Source organism: Echinops telfairi, unplaced genomic scaffold (assembly GCF_000313985.2).
Source record: "Echinops telfairi isolate 266 unplaced genomic scaffold, ASM31398v2 ScPeMD7_2;HRSCAF=8, whole genome shotgun sequence".
In the NCBI taxonomy this organism is placed as follows: domain Eukaryota; kingdom Metazoa; phylum Chordata; class Mammalia; order Afrosoricida; family Tenrecidae; genus Echinops; species Echinops telfairi.
Window position 1 is genome coordinate 68,472,365 of NW_022103898.1, and position 7,192 is coordinate 68,479,556.

Genomic DNA, 7,192 nt, shown 5'->3' on the forward strand with positions numbered 1-7,192 from the left:
ATGCTCAGTCCCCACCAGGGTTTCACAATTCCTCTTTGTTACATTACCCTTGATCATGCCCTCAGAACCCATTTCTTTCCGATGAATGTCCTCATTTTAACTCCAGACACCATTTGAAGTACACAATTCAACTAGTGTGGTAATTCAGCCACTCTTAATGATAAGATTTGGTTTGGCCTTGGGCAGTTTCAGCTTGTACAAGATATAAAGCTTTCTTCCAGGACATAAATGGCAACGTTGAGGTCTTTCATGCAGCGCTGGAGCTGTGATTCTGAAGCCCTGCGCTTATCTCTTTAGTCCACTACTTTGTGTAGAATGCTGTTGTTGTTGGGGGCCGTTAAGTCAGTTGTGACTCTTAGTGGCCCTATGTACCATAGAGCAAAACCCTGCCCGGGGCTCTGTCAGCCTCACAATGGTTCTTATGTTTGAATCCATTGTCGCAACCACTGTATTGATCCATCTTGTCAAAGACCTTCCTCTTTTTCACTGCCGCTCTACTTTACCAGCATGATGGCCTTCTCCAGAGACTGGCCTCTCCTGACAACATGTGCACAACACACGAGACAAAGTCTCACAGTCTTTGCCTCTAAAGAGTGTCCTGGCCTGACTTCTTCCACAGCAGAGTTGTTTGTTCTCTTGGTACTTTCAATAGTCTTTGCCAGCACCATAATTCAAATGCATCGATTTTTCTTCTGTCTTCCTTATTCAATGTCTGACTTTCATAGGCTTATGAGACGATTGAAAATGCCATGGCTTGAGTCAGGCACACTGTAGTTCTCAAAGTAACATCCTTGCATTTCAATATTCTAAAGAGGTCTTATGCTACAGATTTACCCAATGCAATGAATTGTTCAGTGTAAGTAGGATCAACCAACCAGCTTCCTTATACGTTCATTCTGGCAAAATTGTAGAAAAGTACCTAACACACAATCACCCAAAGTCTCATTTTCATAAATACCGAATGATATTTTTGTGTATTAATATTGCCACTTTGTGTTAGACAGGGTTCTCTAGAGAGACAAAACCAGATTGCTAATAATTATAGATAGATAGATAGATAGATAGATAGATAGATAGATAGATAGATAACACAAGAAATAAACAGTTAAATTATAAAACAGTACAAATGGCTCAGTACAACTCAAATGTGTGAGATAGTTGCGAGGCACTGGCAGTCCTTCAAGTCTTGAGGCCCACCAGGTAGTCCTCTGTAGAGAGATTCAGGCTATCCCCCAACAGGCAGCAAACATCAAGACAGGTCACCAACATTCAGCCAGGTCACCAACAGTCAGTCCCCAGCTCAAGAGATATAAATTCCAATTGTGTGGCGAATCAGATCTTGAAGGAACCCCAAATTACAGCGACACAGTCCACAGGTTAGGTGTCCCACAGGTAGTGTAGCTTGCAAACTGAGGTAGAGAACATGCAAGGCAGCTGCACACTGGCCCGATGATAAAGAGCGAGAGACAAGAAAGGCGAGGCTCACCAAGCCATTCATCTCTCCGCCCTTCAATTAATCCTACGTGTGTTTCTCGGCCAGGCTGGCACAATAAACTAACTACCTCATTACCTCTTGCCAACCTGGCACCTGTACACAATTCTTTAGCCATATATAATTATATAGTCTCTGGACATTGATGAAATCACACATATTTATCATCAATCATCTATAATACATATAAATGAAAACACACTGAGTCCAATTGTATCTGATACATCATACCTGAACAAAGGATAGATATGCAATAAACACATAAAAAGAAAATACACTGACAATTACAAACTTCGCTTTTGCAATTGATCACGTGGTCGTAATTGATCGGTAGAACTACCTTCTAGTACCCATTCTGTATTACCTTTGCCCTAAGCAAGCACCTCAGCTGGCTGTGGTTTTTGCCTGGTGGGGTGACCCAGACCTTCATTCCTGAGGGGTCTGGGTCATTATAAGTCCTGTCAGGATTGGGTTGTTGTAATTTACCATTTACTTTAATCACAGGGCATGGTAGCACTAAAAGTCTGCCTATGGGATCTCCTGGATTCCAGACATATTCTTCTTTGCCTCCATTATGTAACACCAGTCCAATTTCTCCTTGGTATTCAGGATCAATCACACCACTCAGTACAGTGACACCCTTCCTGACCTGTTGATCCAAAGGCATGAGAAGCCCAAAGTGGCCAGGGGGAATTCTTAGCTGCCAGTTCAGTGGAATCCATGCTGTGTTTCCAGGTGGAAGAGTTCCTCTTCCTTCGGGACCAGGACCTCCAGGCCTGAGGAAGACAGGGTTGCTGGGACAGGAAGCAAAAATGCTACAAGTGGATCACTAGGAGTAATAGTGAGTGGTGCCACTGCAGCTTCCACCCCTTGGTTCCTAGACCCATGAATTCTGGCTATTGGAGACACAGCACCATATATCGGCCGCTGGTTTAGAGCGTATACAGCTTCGGGGAGAACATTGCCCCAGCCCCGCAAGTTGTTGCCACCTAGTTGGCGCCGTAATTGTGTCCTATTACATAAACGTAATAGGAGCCCGTTCCATCGTTCAAGCCAAGGATTAATAGGGCCCTCCTTATTAACAGAGGCAGAATCATCAGCACCTTTAAGACTGGTCACAGTTGAGCAGCAACCTAAAAAACCTCCTCCAAATGCTGTCTCTCTAAAACCACTTTAACACGTCTATCTTGTGCTGGTCCCACCACTGTACTTCATCCATGATGTCTTCGTTATTTCGTACTACCGTAACAAAAATACCACACATGGATAGCTTTTACAAACAGATTTATTCTCTCCGTTTAGAAAGCTAGAAGTCCAAATTCCAGGGAAGGCTACCTCTCTCTGTCAGGTCTGATGGAGGACGGGGGTGGAGGATCGCGCTTGCCATCAATCTTCCCCTGGGAGGTTCCTGTACAGGGACCCTGAGTCCAACGACATGTCCATGCTCAGCTCCCTTTCTTGGTGAGAGAGGTCCCTCGCTTCCCTACTCCCTTTAGTTTAGTCCCTTTTTATCTCTCAAGAAATTGACTCAAGATGTACTGTAACCAAATCTTGTAGAGTGCATCCTGCCTCCACGTAACTGCCTCTAAACCTGCCCCCTTAATATCACAGAAAGGAGGATTTACAACACATAAGGTAACGACATCAGATTATAAAATCGAGGACAATTACATACTATTGAAAGTCATGGCTTAGACAAGTTGATACATATTTTGAGAGGACATGATATTCAGTTCAATCATAACACCGAGTGTGTATCCTGTAGGTCTTCCCATGGCAAATGACCTCCTAATGGGCTTTCTGACCGTGCATAATATATCTATTTCAACATGCCTACTTCCGTGAAGCTCTTAATGTTCTTATCTACCATCTGCCCAGCAATGCTACTGTTTCAGTCTCGTGCAGAATGGACCATCATTTTCCAGGCTTCAATAGTCCTTGGCATCAAGCTAAAATGCAAATATTTGGTTTAAACGTAATGCATTCTATTTCTGTGATTCACAGTCACTTCTCTGTGTGATTAAGCTGGGGGTACACCCATCCTGGGTTTAGTGAAACATACTTACGTGATTCAAAGTCACTTATTTTTTATTTATTTTTATTTGTCGTCACTTCTATTTATAGTTCATTGCTGGAAGTTGGGCACCACGACACAAAGATGTAGAAGCAGACAGTGTGCCTTGGTGTGAAGGCAGGCTGGGGTGTCTGGCACCAGAAATAGGTAATTGTGTAAGAGCAAGAGGTCTGAAATGTACGGAGCCAGTTGGTGGGAAATCATCAATCACTAGGCAGGTAAAATTATAAATAGATTATTTGGTTCTCATTGGCACTTGGTCAAAATGGACAATCTTTTCTTTTTAGGAATATATCTTATAATACAGCATAAATAATTGCAAAAAATCTATTGGTCAGACACTATATTTTCTATTGTTTAAGGAAAATTCCCCGAAATAGAGGTCATCTATTCTAGTGTCTATATAGCAGTTATTTAAATATGCCAGTAAATTATGACTATTTCACCAACCCCAAGGTTGTCATACTTGGTGATTTGATTATTTCTACAACCCGGGAAGCTCTCCCATGGAGTAGACAGGCTCCAACAAAGCTTGTAGGCAAGGAAGAAAGGCCTGGTAACCTGCCTACAAAATCAGTCAATGAACAGTTTGTGGGGTCCCAACAGAATATTATTTGACGCAGTGCTAGAAAATAAAATTCCTAGGCTGGAAAACAAGCATTGTCTCAAACCTATGAATAAACTTGAGAAAAGTATAGAATTGGGCACTTGATATTTTTAACCTTCTGCAAGATTTTCTTTTCACATTGGTATATTAGTATGATAAATTCAGAATATATTTTTTAAATGTTTTGAAATTAAATCATGCAGAGATCAATTTATATAAGTTTGAAAAGAGCCTCTTGCTATACAACCCTGGTTATATGAACCCTGGGGTTATCATGAGTACAAGTGGGGCTGGAATCCAGCAAGTCCCCGGTTCAAAAACCAATACTGGCAGTGAGTACAGTACAACTGGCTGTACAACTGGCTATATAAACCCACAAAGCACATACGTATACAGTATAACTGGCTCTATAAACCTCCAAAGCAAACTGGCTATATGAACTCCCAAACTGGCTGTATAGAGTATAACTGGTATATAAACCCCCAAAGCAAACCACAGTCATCCAGGCAATTCTGACCAGTATCGTCCTGGATAGGGTTTCTGAGATCATAAACCTCTATAGCATGTGATGGTGAGATTTTATGTTAACTGTACCTGTATGATTGTAGGATTGCAGTCTGAAGGAGGGGTGGAGTCCAGCCCCTCAGTCAGATCACAGCCTGATGATGTCTCCTTGGGGGTGGGGCCTGTTTATAAGAGAGATGCTAAGATCTCTCTCTCTCTCTCTGTCTCTCTGTCTCTGTCTCTCTCTCTCTCTCTCATCCCTCTTCACGTGCCTCCCTGCTTGGATTCTATGTCTGGCTCTGGGTCTAGGCCAGCAAACCATGTGTCCCGCTGTCCCTGAGAGTCGCTGGTGTCCTGCTATGCTTCTGCAGACCTTGCATCCACATGACTCTGCACTCGGCCTGTGATGGCCCAGCTTCCTGATCTGCCTTCCTGTTTCACACACTGGCAGCTGAGTGAGTCTGACGAGAGCTCCACCAGCGGTGAACCCGTGGACTCGAGCTGGACTAGGCTGCTTCCTTCACATAAAACTCTTTTTTGATAGAAAGTTCTTTCTTCCACATATATGCATGCCACTCTTCTTATTTCTCTAGAAAACTCAGCCTCACACATAGCAACAGACAGCCTCGTCTTTTTCAGGAGGAGTTGATGGTGGGTTTGAACCGCTGACCTTGCAGTTAGCGGTCCAATGCCAAACCCGCAGTGCCACCAATACTCCTTATATTTACGTGTTATATGATATGCTCTATCTCGGTTGTGTTTTACATAGGTGACATGGCCAAGAGTCAGAGTCAACTCAACATTACCCAACAACAATAAAACCAATCAAAATATATTCCCAACTCAACTTCCCCCTAGTAGTCAGATCAGAAAAATGTCCCAAACCAATCCACTGGCACCCACCATAAGGGAAGTGATAGAAAGTTGACGGGTAAACAAGGAGGCCTTCTAAACTGCATATTTAAATGAGTAAGTGATCACATTGCTAGGACCTCAGTCGGTGACGTCTCATGAATGTATGCATTTCATGACATGCCATTTTAGTGTTTCTGATACATTCTGTCCTAATGAAGCCTAGAGGCTTTCAACAAATTAATATACAAAATTGGCATGCGTGTGTGAAATGGCCTGAAGGAACAAGTGCACCAATGAGAAAACTCGTGCACATAAACTCATATACATAAACAAATAGGGCAAGCATATTTGGTATAAAAGTAATTGGATTACAACATAATCCTCTAGCTCTACATCACATAGTCAAACCCACTGCTGTTAGGCAATTCCAACTAATAATGACTCTAAAGGGCAGGGCAGAACCGTTCCAAACAGTTCTCCTAAATCTTCAAGCATGAACAGCCTCATGTTTTGTCCGAGAAACAGCTGGTGGGTTCGAACTGCGGATCTTGCAGTTAGCAGGTCTATATTTAATTCCCTGCTCCACCAAGGCTTCTTATATAATACAGAGGATGCGTATAAACATTTAAATTGCAAGTCGTTTCAAAATAATTTTAAAATATATTTTGGGCTAATTTTTCATATCAATATGCAAATATGTCAATGTACATTCAAGTAGAAAGAAAGCCTGGCAGATGTTTCAAAATGTCAAGAGCTCTCTCATTATATCACAACGGAACTTGAAACTTAAGGTCCAAGTCATGAGGATGAGGAAAAGAATCATAAGGACTTAGAGTTACCAATAAAATAATAACCAAGGAGATGAATAATATGAAGCAAATCAGTGTGCTTCAAAAAAGAAAACCGAAAGGTAGAAAAGGGATTAAAGAAATCAGAAACAGACACAATTAGCATGATGAACAAAATGCAGAGTTTTTTGTCCGACATCTTAGCAAGGCTGCCGTAGTAATAGCTGCTCTCCAAGCTGTGCGATGCTGCCAAAGACGACAAGAAGAAGGATGCTGGGAAGTCAGCCAATAAAGACAAAGACCCAGTGAACCAATCTGGGGCCAGGCCCAGAAGGAGAAGTGGTCCAAAGGCAAAGTTCAGGTCAAGCTCAGTAGCCTGGTCTTGTTTGACCACGCCACATATGACAAGCTCTGTAAAGAAGTTCCCCGCTATCAGCTTATCGCCTCAGCTGTCGTCTCTGAGAGACTGACAGTGCTAGCTTCCCTGGCCAGGGCAGCCCTCCAGCAGCTGCTTAGTAAAGCACTTATCAAGCTGCTTTCAAAACCCAAAGCTCAAGTAATTGACCCCAAGAACACCAAGGGCGGAGACGCCCCAGCAGCCAGGGAAGTTGCGTGAGCAGGTCCAACCAACTACGCATTCTGAACAATAAAATTTTACTATAAAAAGAAAAAAGATGCACAAAGATCAACAGATTCTTTGGGTGAAACGTATTGATTTGTTGAACACAGTCTTTTAGCATAGTCTATTACGATGAGCAAGGAGCTTTGGTGACTTACTAGTTTAAGAGTTGGGCTGAAAACCACAAGGTTGGTGCTTCAAATCCCTCAGTTGCTCACCAGAAAGGTGAGGCTTTCTGCTCCTATAAATCCAC

At 42.6% G+C, this 7,192-nt stretch overlaps 1 pseudogene; it reads left to right on the forward strand.

Moving 5' to 3' along the window:
* The first annotated feature begins 5,451 nt into the window (after positions 1–5,451).
* LOC123521551 lies at positions 5,452–6,936 on the forward strand (annotated as a pseudogene).
* The last annotated feature ends 256 nt before the right edge of the window (positions 6,937–7,192 follow it).